The sequence below is a fragment of the Dipteris shenzhenensis genome, chromosome 8, assembly GCF_047967505.1.
Source record: "Dipteris shenzhenensis isolate YYH24624 ecotype China chromosome 8, Dip_SZ_1.0, whole genome shotgun sequence".
In the NCBI taxonomy this organism is placed as follows: domain Eukaryota; kingdom Viridiplantae; phylum Streptophyta; class Polypodiopsida; order Gleicheniales; family Dipteridaceae; genus Dipteris; species Dipteris shenzhenensis.
This window is the reverse complement of record NC_141603.1, coordinates 8117008-8136251: the sequence shown is the minus strand read 5'-3', so window position 1 is coordinate 8136251 and position 19244 is coordinate 8117008. Positions and strand designations below refer to the sequence as shown.

The 19244-nt window shown below is 43.7% G+C and overlaps 1 protein-coding gene across 2 annotated transcripts in view; it reads right to left on the bottom strand.

Annotated features, from left to right (window-relative positions):
- LOC147899052 (uncharacterized) overlaps positions 1-17376 on the bottom strand; it is a 32223-nt gene extending 14847 nt beyond the window's left edge. For both annotated transcript variants that reach the window (XR_015541409.1, XM_087377986.1), the window contains exon 1: positions 17194-17376. The gene's annotated coding sequence lies outside the window, so the exon portion shown is untranslated. The remainder of the gene's footprint in view (positions 1-17193) is intronic.
- Between the last annotated feature and the right edge of the window lie 1868 nt (positions 17377-19244).

Genomic DNA, 19244 nt, shown 5'->3' with positions numbered 1-19244 from the left:
AGATTTCCTTTGCTTGCCGGGAGGGAGATCTACTAATTCCCATGTGTCATTTTTGGCAATAGATTGTAACTCAGCTCTCATTGCATCCATCCACTCTTTGCTGTCAAAAGCATCTTTATGGCACAGAGGCTCTTCATTGCAAGCTGTAGCAAGGAGTGCAAACTCAAGAAAGTGACCATGCTGTCTATTCCCTGATCTTGTCCGGGCAGCACAAGGCTGATCTTGTTTGCTGTCCCTCAATGTATCAAGAAGCCATCTGGAAACTTGTCTTTACTGTCTATTGACAGCTCTTTCTTCAATGACTGCATCATGAGTAGTGGGATCATTTTGTGCCGGAAGAGAAACCTGCAAATCAGCATGAGGTTGTGGCTGATTATTGCTTAGTGGAGGGCCTGCAGGAGGCTCATGTTGCTGGTCAAAATCCTCTTCTGATGATGGAAGAGGTAACCAAGATTCAAAGGCATCAAACATGTCAACATCTGGCTTTGCTTTGCAGTCCACAAGAGGAGAAGCTGAATGTTCAGCAAAGATTACATCTCTACTGACAATAATCTTCCCAGTATTTGGGTGATATAACCGATACCGATACCCTCTACTCTCTTGGCTGTAACCAATAAATATGCATTTGATTGCCTTGTCATCAAGCTTATGTCTCAGCTGAGATGGTACATGAACATATGCAAGAGACCCAAAAACTCTCATGTGTGAAAGTGAAGGCTTCCTGCCTTTCCATGCTTCATAAGATGTAATAGTCTTCAATGCCCGTGTAGGTGATCTATTCAGCACATAGTTGGCACACATTACTGCATCAAGCCAAAATTTATTGAGCAAAGACTTAGCCTTAAGCATGCATCTGGCCATCTCCATTGTGGACCTGTTTTTCCTTTCAGAAACAGGATTCTGCTAAGGAGTGCATGAGTGAATAATGCCCCCTGAAGAAAGAAATGCATCAAACTCCTTTGACATATACTCTCCCCCCCTATCTGTGTTGAGGGTGACAAGCTTGCATCCTGATTCATTCTCAACCATATTCAGCCATCTCTGAAAGCCTAAGAAAAATTCAGATTTGGCCTTTAAAGGATATACCCAGCAATATCTTGTGAAATCATCAATGAGAGTCATGAAATACTTATACCCCCCAATGGCAGTTGTCCTCATTGGGCCACAGACATCACTGTGTACTAGCTGGAATTTCCTTTGTGAGAGTTTTGGACAATTCTTTTGAAAAGGAAATCGATGCATCTTACCCAAAAGACAACCCTCACACACATGTTTGGAAACTGTGAGAGTCTGAGGTACATCATTTGCCATCTGCTGTGAATGTAGCTTTGCAAGAGCTCTATAATTGAGATGGCCCATTCTCTCATGCCAAAGATGACTTTCAGCAAGCTGTGAATCTGAAATAGCCAATGCTTCAATAGAAAGTGCAGCTGAATGATGATCAAGGTGATAAAGCCCTTTTTGCAAAGTGCCAGTGAGAACTATGGCATTGTCATCACGAAGATCATAAACTAGACATCTGTAGCCATCAAAAATCACTCTGAAACCTAAAGTAGCAATTGCTGAAATTGAAATCAAGTTGACTTCAATGCCAGGCACAAAAAGAACATTTGTCAGAGTGACAAGATGGCTTGAAATGGATGTGAGCTGCACATCTCCAACTCCTTTTACAGCATATGAAGCATTATTAGCACATGTAACAGTCCCCCCTCGAGGTGCATCATCTAAAGAATGAAACAACTGTCTGCAAGATGTGACATGCTTGGAAGCACCACTATCAAAGTACCAGGACTGAACATCATTAGCAGTAAAGAATGCATCAGCTTTGGAGGGATCAAATGAGCAATGGACAGCCCATGCCCAATCATCCTAAAGAGCATGCGCATGTGAAGTATCTTCTGGCTCATGGGATTCAATAGCATGAGAGGCATTAACTGTCAATCCTGCTTTCTTTTTCTCTGAAGCAATGCGCTCCCTGCATTCTGAAATGTCATGTCCAGGCTTGCGACAATAGTTGCATCTTTTCTTCTTTGACTTATCTGCTGTATTTTTAGATGCATGGGAGGAATTGCAGCTGCTATGCGCAGATTTTGGCTTGCCCATAGGCTTGGAAGCCTTGCCTCTTCCTGTCTGCTGTGAAGCAAATGCATGATCAGGAATAATGGCTTGTCTATTAGCTCTACTTTGCTCTTCCTGCAAAAGCAAAGTAACTAGCTGATCAAAAGAATAGTGGTCTAGATTACCCATGGCCACTAATCGAAGGGTTGTAGCAAACCCTTGATATGTATCTGGCAGTCCATTCAATGTGGCACTGACAAGCTGTGAATTTGGCACCACCTCATCAATGTTGGCAAGCTGTTCCATGAGGTCCTTGACCTTTGTTAGGTATGCATCCATAGTCACCTTCATTCATACTGACTTCCTGTAATTGCCTTCTCAAATATGCAACATGAACTTCATTGCGAATCTGATAGAGAGAAGCCAATTTATCCCAAGCATCCTTTGCTGTCCTACAAGACCGGATGTGTAGAATAATGATTCTCTTGCATGAATGTGCATTTGCATCTCTTGCATTCCATCTTGACTATTCTTGAGTTGGAAGAGCAGCAACAGGTGTGCTAGAGGAAGAGGCATCAGGAGGAGTACCCCCTGCAGAAGGACCAGCAGTAGAGGCAACCACTGTAGCATTGGCTGGCCTCAGATCAGTCCCAGAAACAATATTCCACAAATGCTTTGCAGCAAGAATATGTTTCATGAGAGAAGACCACATCGGATAGTTGGTGCCATCCAACTTATCACCTTCACGAAGGCCATAGCAAATGTGATACCCTGAAAAAGACCTGAAAACCCAAAAGCCTCAAGGCTATCACTGCAAAAAGCTGGCTGTCCAAAAATGACAGCAAATATCTGCAAATTTCTGACCCAAATCAAAGGGCAAATGCATATCTGACCCAAATGTGACTGTGGCAGGCAATGTTCACTACAAAAACAGCAAATCTGGCAAAAGCCCCAAATTTAATGAGGGCAAATGGGCCAAAAAGAAGGCAAATGCAGAAAAGCCCCAAATTTTGCTGAGATTTTTTGCAAATGTGACCCAATATATGAAAATCTGACTCAATGTCCTGCAGAAAAGAGTCAATGTCTGAAAATTTGACTCAATGTTCTGCAAATGTGACTCAATGTTCTCCAATCTAACCCAATGTATTGCAATCAAACAAGAAATTGCAGACCAAATCCCAAAAAATAGCCTCAAGGCTTGCAACTGCAAAATTAGGACTTGCTGTCCACAATGTGACTGCAAAAATGCAACTGTCCCAAAGTATAAACCTCAAGAAATAGGCTTTCCAAACTGTTGAAATAGTTTGATAAGACTTCAAATTTTGAGAATGTCCTGTATATAGATTTCACACATGCCAAACTTGTACGGGGATCCCAAAACAAGTACGATGTAGGTACAATGTACGACGTAGGTACTGAGTGCAGTGTAAGGAAGCAAGTACGTGTCTGTATGGATGCATGTACGCTGTACGGAATCCAATGTACTGCACAAGTACACAATACGGAGGCTGTACGAAAGCAAGTACAATGCAAGTACGGAGCACAACGTACGGCTGTACGGAATGTGTACAATAGCAGTAAGGAGCAGTTACGAGACACTATACGGAACAGGTATCACACAGTATGATGTACGGCGGCGCAGATACGCAGTGGGTACAGAACGTAGTACTGAGCAGGCTGTACGACGACGCAAGTATTGGATGCAGTACGGAACATGTACTAGACCTTCCGTACGCATGTACGAAGAGATGTGCGACGCAGTACGAAGCGTCGTACAGAGCTGGTACGTGAACTTTATGTACGAAGGTACGTCCTGTGTGCAGGCTGAGTACGGTCGTCCGTACAGTCGTACGGACTGTACGGATGGAGGAGCAGATAGGTTGAAGGGAGCTGGTGCGAGTACGAGGAGCAGGAGACGAGTCAACCCCTGCTCTAATACCACTGTAGGATCGATAGGCAAAGAGAGAGTGCAAGTTGCAAAGAGTCGATGAGTTAGTCATCACGTCAAATCTTGGATAATGAAATATAGAAGTACAAGGTACTTGTACCTAGACCTAGGACTAAGTGTCCTAGGTGTCACATAGGACTAAGTGTCCTATGTGACCTAAAAGGCACTAACACTACAAGTGCCTACATTTATGCCTACAAGGCACATACCATGGCCTATAGGGCATCACTAGAACCACCAGAAGATGGCCTACACGTCTCCGGTCAACGCTCGTCTAGCCTCTCCGCTCAACCTAGCCCTTCGCCTAGCCTCACCGCTTAGCTCCGCCTAGCAACCAGACACGGGATTAATTGCCAGACGAAGTCAGCTACTCAACTGGGAAGAGACTAGTAGACGACACCTTTGACTTTTGGCTGAAGTCACGAGTCACCCGTCCAATCACCAGCGAACCTCTGCTTGCACATTTGATTCACGTTAGCTATTCGTAGGCAGAGCTCGTCCATGTCACTTAGAGAGGGTACTTCATCGTATGGCCAGCCAATAGAGGGCTATGCACTACATCAGAGAGACACCACCGGTTATGGAGCTGGTGTTCCGTTTAAATCTTGTTAAGTCTTCTGTCATTATTACGGTTGCACTGGTTCGGCAATGTTGGCTTTGGCTTGGGCATCAAAATGAAGGTGAAAGGGGAAGCAAAGGTGTCAGACCCAAGAGGAAGAGGAAGAGGAGAGAGAGAGAGAGATAGGAGATATAAGGGTACAGGGAGAGAAAGAGAGAGAGGAGTGAGAGGAAGAGAGATAGGGAGAGAGTGGGGAAGAGAGTGTAGGCAGCACGTAGGAGGAAGGAGGTGGGAGTAGATAGCATTCGATGTCAAATCAAAAGATACACAAATAGGGGTGGATGGGGACTTGTAAAGTCCCACCTAAGAGGCCTCTAAAGGTCCTCTAAATTGCCATTTTCACCCCCCTTCATTACAATATGTATATGTGTATGTGTATGTGTATGTGTATGTGTATGTGTATGCATGCATGTAGTAGCAAGAAGAAAGCCTAAGTCACTCTCTATCCTAACTACTAACTATTATAGTATCTATTATAGTCTTTAAGAGACTGAAAGTCTATGAGACCAAAAAAACTAGATACATTAGAAAAAACGTGACGAAGCCACTAAGCAGGCATCCACTCCCAAAAACACCCCTACTTACATACATTAGTTATAGACTGAGAGTCACACTCTTTGCTCTAAAGGGGGGTGTTGGAGATATCATAGCCAAAGAGTGTAGTGATGTAATGTGTTGGTGTGTAGTACTAGGTGACCTAGTACTAGTCTATGTGTGTGTCATGTGTGAGTGCCACGTGTCATCATGGGACTTATCCCATATGCATTAGGTGCTAGTGTGTGAGTGAGTAGCCTATATAAGGCTTGTACTTCACTTGTCTTGTTACACACTTGATGAATGAATGAGAGCCTTTGTCATTTCTTCATTTGAGCATCATTTCCTCACACCCTAAGTCTCTCTCTCTCTCTCTCTCCCCCTTCACCATGTTTCTAACATAAAGAAGGCTAAGGGGGATGTTTATCGTGAAGGCAAGGCTCTCATGAGAATTCACCCAACACGCAAGAGTAGACCGATCCCCCCTCCACCGCAATACTACAAAGAGCAAGTCCAACTATCCAACACCTCTCGTGTGATACTCACTTCTCAATCAGCTTGCGACCGGCAAGGGCAAACCATCACTCGTCATCCCCCCTTACTCTGAACTGGGTGGTCAATACCATCAACCAAAGTAAAAGACAATACATTCATTTTTGGGGGACAACCCAGGGTAGAGTACCTCTTATTGACTCTTCAAACATTCATTTTAGAGGGACTACTCAAGGAAGAGAACCTTTAACTCAAACATAGAAATATTTTCATTCATTTTATGCATAGCAACGGCAGAGAACCCATGATCCCAAAGTAGCTACTGCACAAGAGTGTGCACATCCTGATGCGAAGAGGTATGTCGGTGAAGAACAAGTGAGGATGCCCTCGAATGATGTGTCGATGAAGGCCATAGGAGCAACTACCAAGGGACATCATGTCATGACTCTCAATGTGCCGATCGGAGAGTCACCTAATGCGAAGAAGAGCCTTGGAGGCTCCAAAATGTAAACCCTGATCAAAACGCAGGAAGAGGGTGTCCAGAAAGGCAAACCCTAATGAAAAAGCACCAAGAATACCCTCAAAATACAGCAAGACAGCTCCAAATGCTGTAGCAGATCACGAGGTGAGGGAGATCTTCACAAGTCGGTGCTGTAGGTTCCTTGAAAATCTCTGAAATATTGAGGCGGTTCTGCAGCAGCAACCCTAAAACGACTCGAAAGTGCAATAGGAGCTCCAAAACAGGTCGAAAAAGCCTTCAAAAGCTTCGAAATTCTGCAACCAATGTCCACACATGGTCGACTTATTCTGCAGCAGCCTGGAAACCCTGATTTTTGGCAACAGAAAGCTCTGAAATGACCTCGAGGGGGCACACATGTGTAAAAACGCCTTGAAAACTGAGCCAACCAGCAGATAAAAGGCTATGGAGGTGCAAAGGCAGTCGAATATGCAGCAGCAGCAAGGTGGCAGGCAGCAGGGGCTCAAAGCAGATGCAAATGGCAGGAAGAAGGCGGCGAAATGAGGCAGAAACCCTAGGAGGCAGCAAAGGAGAGGCTGGAGCAGAGGAAACCCTAGGCGGTGAACTGTGGAGAAGCTATGCAGAGGCTGGAGCAAAACTGAGGCGGCAGCTTGAGAGCTTGAGCAGAATTAGGGTTAGGGCGAGGGTGACGTGGCAGCAGCTATGGAAGGTGTCTCTGATACCATGTTAGAAACATGGTGGAGAGAGAGAGAGAGAGAGAGAGAGAGAGAGAGAGAGAGAGTTAGGGTGTGAGGAAATGATGCTCAAATGAAGACATGATAAAAGGCTTTCATTCATTCATCAAGTGTATAACAAGACAAGTGAAGTACAAGCCTTATATAGGCTACTCACTCACACACTAGCACCTAGTGCATATGGGATAAGTCCCATGATGACACGTGGCACTCACACATGACTCACACACATAGACTAGTACTAGATCACCTAGTACTACACACCAACACATCACATCATCACACTCTTTGGCTATGATATCTCCAACACTTTCTAGCTGTCTTAACCTTCACTCAATGCTTGGTATTGCTATCTCTATCTCTTCATAGCTTTCATCAAATGCCACATCCGCTTGATACCAATCCTAAGATAATCCCCCTACCTTGCTCTTCAATGCATTAGCTTCTCTTTCTTGTTTCTCTAGCTTGTTTCAACATCATCCTTTAGATCAAATTATCAAGCATGTCAAGATTAGAGATGACAATCAAGAGGGGGGGGGGATTAGTCAAGTATTGGCGTACCACTTCTTTTACTGAGCCAGAGCTGAGCTACTTATCAATTTGGTTCTCCAAGGTAAACAGACACTTCTAAAGCTCTTCCATATGTGTTTTGAGCTGATTGTTTTCCTCCAGAAGGCCCACAATCTATTGTTGCAGGTTTAGGGCCTTAGTGTTCATTCTAATACAAGGCATGGGGAAAGAAGACACCACCACGTAAGCAAAAGACTTAACCCTCTTGCCAATCATAACCTTTAATGCTAGAGTTGTGTACCTCTAAAAAGGTTTGAAGACTTGAGAAACATAGGTCGAGCTGCACAATGTAGCTGATTTGTGCAATAGGGATGAGTTCAGTTGCAATGGGGAGCTGCAACACACTCTCTGAGCTTTTGAACTTTGATATGCAAAACAAGGTGTCTCAACACGGCTCTAAGCTGCACGGAAGTTTTAAGCTAATTTTATGATATATGGCAAAACTAAGACGATGGCACTTGGTTTCTTTTTCAAGTTGCAAACAAGGTTGGGCGATGGCGCGACTCACTGATCAAGATAGAATGAGCAACGGCCAAGCTATGGCAGACCCATGCTAGCGACACGACAACCTGATGAGCCTAGGGGAGGGGTGCTGACAGCTGTTGTGTGTGTGTGCGCATGTGTATGTGTGTGTGTGTGTGTGTGTGAGAGAGAGAGAGAGAGAGAAAGAGAGAGGCACTAACCATTGTCTAACCCATGTTAGCGTTGAAGCCAAATAGATACAACACCTAAACTACGGCAAGGATTTCAGCATGTTGAAACGAGACCAACTCCGCAAAGTTCAAACTACACTTACTATTGTACGAGGTCTAAATACTCATGTTAGGATTGAATGCTAGATGTGTGTGTGTGTGTGTGTGTGTACAAACGTCTGCCAAGATATAGCTTCCTCAGCTAGCCCTTCTTGTTCCCATCCCTGAGAGACGGTTTTGCATCTGCTTTGGACTTGCCCAGCTACCAAAGATTTTTCCTCCTAGATTGGGGACTTACCTTCATGCTTGCTTTCTTAGCATTTCTTTTGGTAGACAGTTTTGGTCGTTTGGGAGATACGCCTCTACATTAGACTATGTTTACTTCTTCAGTCGGTGTCGTTACTAGACTCTGTGGTCTTTATATCATGCCCGTAACACTCAGCTGTATGGGCACTCCTTTGTGAATGTTTATCATTGTTTCCAATCCTTCCTGTATCAAACCCTTCAGGATGCGCATGCTCAAGGAGATCTTCCTACGGTCCAGTTAGAAGTGTTCTTTCACTGTTTTTAATTTTTTAGTAGTAGTTGCTCCTTACTGGAGCAACTTTGAATGTACTATTTTCTTAATGAGATACTGCCTTTTACACACATAAAAGTATGTACAGATGTGTATGCGTGCACGCACGCACGCTTTTTTTTTGTGGAATCCATTTGTCCTTATATTACAAAGAACAGTCCCGCAAAAAGGGACAGCCAGTTACAAGCATCAGAAGATAAACAAGAAAGTAGGATAATCTGTATCCTGTGCATGTAGACAATCATTAAGAGATTGCCTTAAAGAACACACTTTTTTTTTGTGAGATGCCTTAAAGAACACACACATGTATATATAATATGTATGTATGTATACACGTACATTTAAACTAAAGTTCCTGGAATAAACTAAAGACATACAGCTGACACAAAAATAAGCAATTCCTTGCTAAGACACACCTGTGTAACTTGTGGTCACCTTCCTTCTTGCAAAGGTACCTATCTTCTGGACGAAGGAGATGATTTCCATGGACTTGAACTGAGGTCTCCTTCCTAAGGTTCTCACCTCTAAGCGCCTCACACTTGTGGTTCTTCCTCAGGGCTCTGATACCATGTTAGGAAACACAGATGAGGCTTGCTTGCCATATCCAACACTCCTACAGCGGAAGCTTGTATAGAGACAAAGCCCAGATGCAAATTTCAATCCTGAACCACCTCAGGGCTTTGATACCATGTTATGAAACACAGACGAAGCTTGCTTGCTGTATCCGACACTCACGCAGTGGAAGCTTGTGTATAGAGACATAACCCAAACTCAAATTGCAATCCTATCTTTTGTGCACACAGCTATAGATACAGACAGATATTGAACCATGCACAGTAGAGTAGAAACAGTAAACATGTATTGCTCCAAAGATGGACAAAACCACATACAAAAGGTGTGCTCAGTGTGCCACCATCTAGCAGATCGGGTACTCCTAGATGTGAACCCCTCACCTCAGAACTGTCTTCTACTTCGTCATAGCACCTCCAAAACTCTGTCAATCTGCGTGTTCATGGAACTTCAATGGGCTTCTCAGGAACTGCTCCGTCAAACATCCTTGCTGCTCTGAAATGCAATCTATAGGCTAAATGGCCTCTTTATATAGGCCCCAAGGCCTGCACCAAAAAACCGACCAGTCTGTAAAAACCGACTCAGTCTGTAAAAACCGACTCAGTCTGTAAAAACCGCCCTTAAAGGGCTCACAAGTCAGGCCTTTTATGGCCCAAACTTCCAGGGCTTTTGGCCCTCCATTCAAGGCAAATATGCAGCCTATAAAAGGCCTGCCACCTGCCCACTGACAGTCACATTCCTTGCTGCAGATCTGAGCCTGCACTCCCTGCCATGTCTGCGCCTCTGCAAACAGTGCGCCTCCATGTCCTAGATCCTCCGCAATCTGTCCCAGACTGTCTTGCTTCTACTCCGTACTTTCCTGGCCCTGTGTCCTGCCCTTAACAGTCCTAGATGTGCTGCCCTCATGCCAGCCATGATGCTGTCTATGTGGCAGCCCCTTTCTCTCATTTCCTGTTGGGTACTGCCCTAGGTCTCCCTCCCCCATGCTCTCCTCATATGGGGGCTTACAGATGGGGAGGTGACCTTTCCAACACAAAAGGTGTGCTCAGTGTGCCACCATCTAGCAGATCGGGTACTCCTAGATGTGAACCCCTCACCTCAGAACTGTCTTCTACTTCGTCATAGCACCTCCAAAACTCTGTCAATCTGCGTGTTCATGGAACTTCAATGGGCTTCTCAGGAACTGCTCCGTCAAACATCCTTGCTGCTCTGAAATGCAATCTATAGTGACATACTGATATCATACTGTTCCTTGACCTCCCTGCTCTCTGTCTTGACTCATCTGCAGCTACTGTGTGAGGCACAACGCATCCTAATTCCTGGCCTTCTGCTGCTCATGTGTGCAGCGAAAGATGAGGCACAACAGTAAGGATGGGGCTAGAGGCCTGCTAAGCTGGCCGCCAGTTCTACAGACTGGCCAACCTGTCTGTCAGCCCACCAGACTGGGGCCAACCCAGTTTGGTCCTGCCCTTGATCAGCCAAACTGGTCATGCCCCCATTAAGACCATGGCTGCAATCTGCTGTACATGCACCCGACCTGACCCAGAGACTGGACCGACCCAGTCTCTGATACTGCTCACAGCTGACTTGCTACCATAAGGCAGGCTCTGACTCTCTCGTCCACCTGCAGCCCAGATCTGACTGATGTCTGCATTCCACCATGGACTGTCCTGCCGGGACGCCTGCACCTGCTGCTTGCAACCTGTTTTCAGCCTGTAAACAGGCATGTACATGCTGTCCTGCTGGTGTACATCAGCCATACTCCTGCGCTGTCCTCTGCAGACACTGCTGCAGCACCTCTGCATGCTGCCTACATGGCAGGCTGCATGTGATCTCTAATCAGCCCATGTGGCCTCTCTCAGACCCAATCCAGCAGCTCAGAGAGAGGGGATGGAGGGGTGTTGGCTGAGAGAGGGGGCCACGAAGGATTGGAGAAAAGACGGGTAATGATAGGCAAGAGTGCTCGATAAAGAGAAAAAGCATGATAGGCAAGGGGGTTCAATAGAGTGAAGAGAGGGAGGGGGGGAGGCTGCTGAGCAACAGTGGGGAAAACAGGGGGATAGAGAGGGTGAGGGGGGAGCACGAGGAGAGAGAATGAAGGGAGTGGATAAGGGTGAGACACAATGAAGGGAGAGGGGCGTGGAGAGAGTGAGGAGGGAGCTTGATGAGAGAGAATGCATGGAGTGGAGAAAGGTGGGAGAGAAATTGAGAGGGGGATGAGTGAGAGAGAGAGAGAGAGAGAGAGAGAGAGAGAGAGAGAGAGGGGGGGGAGTGGGAGGAAAAATAGAAAAGAGGAAAAAAAGAGGGACGCGGGGGGGGCGGGGGGGGGGGGGGGGGGGGGGGAGCTTAATTCCTCAGAAAACATCTAAAAGAGACATTGGCACCATAGCTTGCAAATCTACAACTTACAAAGAAAAGAAATAGGGGGTGAATCATTCTCCATAAGATATTCATGGCGCCATTTGCGAAGATTCGTATCCGAGTGGCCACAACAAAATTGTGAAGGATTTTTGGAAGACCGTCATGGCGTTGCATCATACTTTCTGGTGTTTGTGATGGTTGCTTGTTTACGAGCACTGCAAGTAAGGAGAAGAATTGGGTATAGACATGGGTGAGCGCGGCGGATACATGCTAGAGAGGAGATACACTTACAAGGAGAGAGCAGGGGAAAGGAGAACAGGGGGTAATATTCTACAACAGGAAAGCATGGAAGGGAAAAGGAGACTTTATGGGAAGGGGAATGAAGGGAAAGAGAGGAGGGGGTGATTGGAAGAGAGCACTCCATATGGAAATGATTCATGAGCACAATCTACTTTATGCTCTCCTAAGTTGTCACTGAAGCCACCAAGTTCTTAGTTGTCTTTGGTATTTACTTCATTGCCTCTTAAATCTATGTTCTTTCTCCCGGATCAGCTATAATAACTCTCTTTAAGGAGGATGTTACTACAGAACTTTGTAAGGATTGGAATACATGACATCCAAGAGGAGCACCTTGAAAAACCTGAGACAACCTTCATATTTCAGAATTTGCAGGATCCTCATAGTGATAAGCATCCATCTTTCACCTTGAAGACGGTTTCCTGTGGTACATGAAGAAAATTTATCTGGTTCACCATTCATCAGTCAAGAGGCTTGTCCTTGAAGAGATGCACTGCTCCCATATGACTGGACATATGGGCTGGAATAACACTGACACGACCCCGCAAGATCTGACCCTATCACTGACCTAGAATCTCGTCCTCAATCCAACCAGAATCATAGCACAGGTGCCTCGATCCTCCCGACCACCCCGAGCACGTGGGCTACAGCTCGACTCATCCATTGGCCCATATCTAACCCAGGCATCCCATACCACCTGAGCTCATCTAGAGGACCTTCTATACACCTATGATAGCATAATGCTATGAATAGCTCCCGCCATATAAAGCGAGCACTATATATGAATCAATCTCTATATATAGCAATCTCGGTTAAAAATAGCCATCCAGCCCTATGCTATCCTGTAACCCACGTTCACCTGCTATCCAACCCTAGGTACACCATGCAAATGACATACTCCCCTTCCTCTAAAAACTCACACCTGAGTTCACTAGAAAGCCTAAAAACTCTTTGTGAAGATGAGCCAATGCCAATAACTATACTCTGACTATCAATTTGAGTGAGCTATACTTTCCATGAGATTCAAATCAAAGAGAATCTAAGGGCAAAGCCACAATCTTTGATAACCAACCCAAGGAAAGTAAATCTCTCAATCTAAACAAGGTTACGTATCGTTGAGTATTCTCTCGAGAAATCAATTAACTCCTGAATCACAGAGTTAGTTCCGTTGACATATCCGTACATAGCATGGTAAAATCCGTACCTGACGGTAAATGATTCTATCAACCTTATCTATTGAGTTCTAACTGGGAATTCGCGAAAAATATTCATCATGCTGATACCCTTGAACTCAAAAATCTTAGGTTGAGATCGAGGAATCATTGTTCGAACAACCCCATCAATTGAGCCCCTCGAGGTCAATTTCTGGGTTGCAATTTCTATCAACCCTAATTTCTTGAATTACATAGTATTCAAAAAATCCCTCAACGGAATACCCTCGTAATTCAAATTCTTGGGTTGAAATACATGACAAACTTTCCATCACATAACAATTAGGTATCACTTCATAACTCATGATGGAAGAATCTTCATGGAAGTATCAATGGGCAAAATTCTGACCAAAGATATGGTCCCCTGATCGATCCTTGGAATGCCCCTACATGAGGATAATCAGTAAAAATTCAATTGGCTATATCCAGCCAACGGGACGATTCTAGACATGTATATAGTCAACCATCATAGGAATAACATCCTATGTAATCCAAAGACTACGGAAATAGACAATCCGAAATCTCTTAAAACAAGATCCACTATCGGATATCCTGTATAAACTTGTGCACAATAAACTGCTCCTATCACAGGATCATCCAATTCTTAGGATCGGCTTCTCCAATCCTATATGGCCTAATCCTCTCCTTTTATCATCCCCATCGCAAGAGCTTACCAAGCGCTCATGCAATCGCATCAACCATCAACCTCATCGAATCTGCTACGTTAGGTACCTTCTTCAAACAACTAGCTGAGCAACGATTCCGAATTCTCATACACAATAATCCAGCGTCAGATTCCTTCTCTAAAGGCGAATCACTGAAGAATCCCAACAAGTCAAAGAAATCCAACGATTTCACTAGTTACCAACGCGACTGCCAACCCCATATGTTCGTCTTGAACAAAAGAGAATATGGAAAATCCTACGCAGATATGAGAACCATACTTGGAAATCTCCTGCGCAACTTCAAAACCGTACTTGGAAATCTCATGCGCTACTTCACCTCTCTACCTATCGTGAAAGGGCAGCTCTGATACCAAATGACATGACCTCGCAAGATCTAACTCTATCACTGACCTAGAATCTCGTCCTCAATCCGACCAAAATCATAGCGCAAGCGCCTCGATCCTCCCGACCACCCCCAAGCACGTGGGCTACAGCTCGACTCATCCAAAGGCTCTAACCCAAGCATCCCATACCACCTGAGCCCGTCAAAAGGACCTTCGATACACCACCTATGATCCACCATGTAGATGGCCAGAGTCCCCTCTTGGGTCCAAGCCCCATCCACCAATTGAGGAGCACTCAACCAAACTACACAATAGCACTGGCCCTCCCTCTATATAGAAGGAAACCCGCTATAGATAGCATAATGCTATAAAAAGCTCCCTCCATATAAGCGAGCACTATATATGAATCAATCTCTATATATAGCACTCTCGGCTAAAAATAGCCATCCAGCCCTATGCTATCCCGTAACCCATGTTCACCTGCTATCCAACCCTAGGTACACCATGCACATGACAAACACCTATGAGATTGTCTAGCAAAAGTCTATTATAATTCAGCCAAAAACACTTCTATTGGAATATCCCCTTTTAAAGTCATGTAAATGGCTATCCAGTAAAGTTACCATCCATTATTTTGGATAAGTATACGGTCAATCAAGGTGCTAGAGAAGGATGCATGCAGTCCTGCACCTTGCAAAGGATAGTATTATGATAAAAGCCTAAGCAATGTATTGACTAAAAGAGAAGGGAAATGGATTTTAAGGAACAGGACAAGGTTTACCTAACATAGGCATACGTATGCTTCTTTGAGGGGAAACACCGACACAAAACTTGTTCACATGTTCTATGGTGAAGTAATTTGGAAGGTAGGAACACTTGCCCATAGGTTGGAGCTACCTGCCACTTCTATCTTTTTTGTTTCTTGTGGGACCTCAGGTGAACATTGTTGTGCTATGAATGAGTCAAGGCAAAGAGTACATCCTAAGGACACTAGTGGTTAAGTACTACATCAAATGGGGAAAAAAAAATACTACGTCAAATGGAAGGGACGTTCAGATGATGAGGCTATTTCGCAGCCAGCCTCGATTCTTAAAGAACATCCCGAACTTTTGGAACGATTTATGACACGACGTGCAATTTTCTGTAAAGGATAGTTATCCTGCAAATTCTTGAGTCACATGGCCTTCATAGCCTTCTCTACCACACTGGTACTGAGGCATTGCATTCCAAGAAATGCAGACCTGACCAAAACACCTTGATTTGTTTTGTGGGAAGCTGTCACATGAGTTCTGTTGGATGTCTATTCTTCTGTAACTATAACAACCGCCTTCTGGATTTATCATAAGTAACACCGGCTTGCTATTCTGGTTGTCCATACCAGTTCTTTAAGAAAAGGAGACTGTCGCATTAGAAAATCTTAGGGCAATCAGCTTAAGTTGTGGACACCCATTCTCCTTTATTAAAGGGGGGCTACATTATAATATAGGTTCCCATTTATAGCTCAATTAAGACTTGTAGACAAGTTTTGTAGCTAGAGGGCATGTGCATCATGACCTGCCTGCTCAATCATTTCTATGCATTGTTTGCGTTACAAATCAGGCTGTCATGTTAAAGCTAAAAATGAAGCTGCTGTAGGAAGGTCCAATGAGTTCAAAATTATGGTAATGAGGAATTAATTCTCTTTCTCTCATCAGTTACAGCAGATTGATCTGTGATTCCCTTAAACATTGTGAGATGAGCGGAAAATGGATCTCCCTCATTCTCATTCTCAAAGAATGAAGTTGGCTCTTGAGTAGCACCACTGTGCTTCTGTTGCTCACTGCTCTCTTCCATTTGAGGCATACGATTGTCCACCTCTCAATTGAATTATATAAAAAGAGCTTAAGCTGTAGTTGTTGGGACAACATACGATTGGCCATCATCTTTGCTGGCAGCCCCACGTGAGCTGTCTTACCAAGTAAAAGTGTTCTTTCCTTTTGCCTTGTATCTCTATTTCTTGCTGTTTCAGGGATTTTGGTGTAAAAGATGCAGGGTAGTCTTGTTTCAATAGCCTCATTGTCAGTGAAGACAACGTAAAACGTTTGCCAAGTCCACAAACTAAAAATCTAATCCCAGGCTATTATAACTTTAGAATGGCAGACACATTTTCAATAGAAAGTTTTTATGGTTAGAAAGTTGACAATTAAAAAACTTTCATATAACAGCCACACCTTTAACGAAAACGTAAAAAGTTCACAAACTTGATCTTAAAATGCACACAATAACCTAGTTAAATCTTTGCCCAGAGAATCCAGTTATTCAGCATACAATTACCACTCTATACTACAGTATGGGGGCCATATATTAAATACATCAAGTGAATGTTCACCAAGTTCACAAATTTGGGGTTAAAAATTACACAAAGACTAATTGAATCTTTGCCCATATAATCTCAGTTCTCGGCAGAAAATCCTACATGTCACCTGATTTTCTTAGGCTGACTATAATCTCACTTCATTACCTCCCACTAGTGATATGACACGGCAAAACAACAAAAGGGCTCCAGATTACCACGCTATAGGGACAGAAGGTCCGAGACTAGAAACGACTACGAACGCCAAATTTCAAGGTCTTCGACAATGAAAACTATCATGGACTCCGAGAACAATTTAAACCACGGATAGTGCATTTGCGAAAAGGGTATCTGGCCGAAAGGGCTAACAGTACAGGTACTGCGATCAATATTCATCAGCTACTTTCGAGCATGCGGCGGAAAACACAAACTACAAGTCGGAAAAACGAACCAGGCATCCAATAACCTGTGCAGAAAACATAAGCTGAAGCAAGTTTTGCTTCTCAACAAAAAACTCTTGGTGCTTGACTGAAAGACTGCTGTCAGGCAACACGCAGTACTCTGATAAAAACAGAAGAAAGGGGCTAAGAGGCAACAGAGTCAAAAATGCTAGGGCGAACGCGATAGGGAAGAAGCAGTGACACGAGGGAGCCAAGAAAGAAATGAAGCGAGGCCTAACGGGGGACGAGTAGGGGAAATGGAGAGACAAACCTGAAATCGAAGGCCAGGAAGTCGTCAAGCATCAAGGTGAAGCCTTGCAAGAAAGCCGTGATTGAGCAAGGGCAGCAGGGGAGACGCCATAGCCCCAACTTCGCCAAAATCTGAGCACGAAGCTGCACAACGCCAAGAACAAAATACTCTACAAGCTCACAACCCCAACTCCTCCTCAACCCTATTGCATAAAATGTTTTGGCGTCCGGATATCAACTCAAAGTATTAGCTTCTCATTTTTATTTATTTTTTTAAAACTAGATTTGCTGAGGCCGTGGATCGCGTAACTAATTACTAACTCAAAATCGAACTTGAATCCTAGCATTTTTATCGAAATTTTTAATCCCAGAGAACCAGTTTTCAAGAAGAGTCACCTGAGGCGGAAGAGATGGAGGAGATCCTCCAACCATAACAAATTGTATATCATACAGAGAAGAAAGGTCCCTGAGGAAGAGTTATTCGTAGATACCTTGTCTAGTTCAAGAATTATTCGGCACTTGATGCCAAGTGGGTAGAAATGAGGAATTCTTCTTAGAGTATCCTCAAGTTTTACAGTTGCATCAAGAAGCTTTTCAGTTGAGGACAACTCTTTAGAAGCCGAGGGGATGTCACCATTTGGGACTTCTCCTAAGAAAATAAAGAGTGATCTATATTAAAATTGACTTCGGTCAAAGATTGGTTAAGTTGGTTAACCAACAATAAGTTTTATTGTTTTTACTTTGCCTTGCATTAAGAACTAGAATGCATGAAGCGGTTTGATCTTTTTGCACTTTTAGGTTGTCTTTACACGCATTGTCTTTTAGGTTGTCTTTGCACTTTTAGGTTGTCTTTACATGCCTTGTTGTTTGGGTCTTGTTTTTCTAGCTACTTGATGGTTGTGTGTATAATGTGTATGCACCTATGGATTGTTGTTGTTGTTTTATTTTTCAACTTGGTTTCTAATCACCAAAAGAATAAAGAGGATGAGAGCAATGATTTCAAGTAATGGAGAATAGCATTATCAAACCATCTCACATCTAACTCCACATCCTAGCGTAGAGGATGACAAAGGTGATATTGTGACTATTTTCAATATCCTGCAAACGTTGATCATGTAAGTACCTTTGGGCAGCATATAAAATAACGTGATGAATCTGAGCAAAGATAGTGCCTCATAGGTGATGAAATGATTGAGAAGTGTTGCTTGCACATCTTTTTTGATGAGCTACATCTTAGGTTGTCCTAGAAAGCCATAATGATCATGGCCTGGAGCATCGATGATTGAAGCTACAACATATATTACAAGACTCATCTTTTTTACCTTGTTTTTTAATAGCCTACCCATCTTGCCAGGTTCCAACATACAATTGCTCTTCAGAGGCCACAATAGCTACATCTATTATTTGACTGATGTTTCCTTGGCTTTGAACTTTGGCTCTCATTTGGGTTCTCTCTGGTGTTTGAGGTTGTTAGCATACTTCCCCCTATATCAACCAATTGGTTATCATTGTTATATGTGTTGTCTATGTAATTGAGTTGTCTTTACCCTTCACTTGTAGTACTTGGCATGTACAGTCATTTAAGTGATTCTTCATGTGATTGAGAGCATTTCTGGTTTCTTAAGGGTCTCTATACTTTCTGCAATGCACCTAATGGTAAAGCTTCTTCTAGGCTCGAATTATACACTTTCAATTCGGCAATGCCTATTTTTAAATACACCCACCGATTTCCTTTCAATGATCTCAAAAGATGGACATTGGATCAACAATCAAGATGTTGTTGCAAAACAACATGATCTAGAGAGTAAGCAAACATTTGTGGCATTTTGCTAGATACATAGATAGATACATGCGTACATGCATACATGCATACACACATACCTACATACACACATATATACATGCATGCATGAGTGCACGCACTCGCGCACACACACACATGCATGCACTCACGCGCACACACACACATATGTGTACATGTTAGTCAAGTGGGGGGGGGGGGGGGGGTGTAGAAGACATTACAACACCCCTTTGCATAGTGAAGAGAAGACAATTTAGAGTAGGAATGAGAAA